This window comes from Lactuca virosa, chromosome 9 (assembly GCF_052849685.1).
Source record: "Lactuca virosa cultivar CGN04683 chromosome 9, Lactuca_virosa_CGN04683_v6, whole genome shotgun sequence".
Taxonomy (NCBI): Eukaryota; Viridiplantae; Streptophyta; class Magnoliopsida; order Asterales; family Asteraceae; genus Lactuca; species Lactuca virosa.
Window position 1 is genome coordinate 66,412,007 of NC_136434.1, and position 1,167 is coordinate 66,413,173.

The 1,167-nt window shown below is 38.1% G+C and overlaps 1 non-coding gene across 1 annotated transcript; it reads right to left on the minus strand.

Annotated features, from left to right (window-relative positions):
• Positions 1–203: 203 nt before the first annotated feature.
• LOC145141595 (small nucleolar RNA R71) lies at positions 204–310 on the minus strand. The gene has a single exon (XR_013722788.1). It is a non-coding gene; the product is annotated as a small nucleolar RNA R71 (small nucleolar RNA).
• Positions 311–1,167: the final 857 nt, after the last annotated feature.

Below are 1,167 nucleotides of genomic sequence, written 5' to 3' on the forward strand. Positions count from 1 at the left end.
ATATTGAGGAGGTGAATGACATTTCTAATTATTTCATTATTCCCAATATACATCGTGAAACGGTGATGTTGAGGATGCTTCTTGTGACTTTTAGAGGAGCGGCTAAAGATTGGCTAAAGGCACTTCCAACCGGCGCTATCACTACATGGGCTCAACTTCGTGAAGAGTTCATCCAACAATTTAGTCCATCATCCAAGGTTGCAAAATTGAAGAAGAATATATCCAATTTTGAACAATAAATGGGAGAGTCCTTATAAGAAGTGTGGGAAAGGTACAAGGGTCTTCTTAGAAATTGTCCTCAACACGACTTGAGTGTTCAACAAGAGGTGTCCATATTTTATGATGGGGTAAAAGTTACAATGAGGAAACTTCTTGATTCTGAAGGACCGATGACTAAGAAGAATCCGGCCACAATCAAAGAATTAATTGAAGAGTTCGCGAAGCACTCAAGAGAATACCATAATGTGACATCCCCATTTTCTCAGCCATAAAAGACCGATTTGTTTATGCTTTATTTGAAAATTAGAGTATCTTTTTGAAGAAATGTGTTGCGAAATTTATTCCCAAAAACAATGATAAGTAAATTATCAAAGCATTACTGAAGGAATGGGTTTTCACTATATTTAAAACGTTGGGATGTCATTGTCAAGACAGTACATTAGCATAAACAGAAATAGTACAGGCCTTACAACATATATTATTCTAATGGCCTATAATCCATAGATCTCTCATCAGTTCAACACTCATGTGCTCTTTTGCCATTACCTGTAATACAAGAAACTAAGTGGTTCAGGCTTGGGAGCCTGGTGAGCACATAGGGTTTTCAACCCACAATAATTAAGTTTATTAATTTCATCAAATCATTCAACCCGATTACCCGTTCTCGTTATCCTCACTTCATGTCCCTAAAGTATCTAATTTTAAGGTACCTATCCTAAGGATCATCATCGGGAAGACAATACTGATTAGGGGATTCCTCAGCAGTATATGTCAGTAAGGAAACCATGAGGGGGATGGAGTACACCGGTGAACACATCGTTCACAAACACCTACAGGTTGGAAGTCGGCCAGCGTTCCAATGGACTGTCTAGAATAGTCTGTGGTCGTCATCTATACCCTGCTAGATAACTAAATCAGCTTAAAGATCAAGGCATGTCATCATTTATT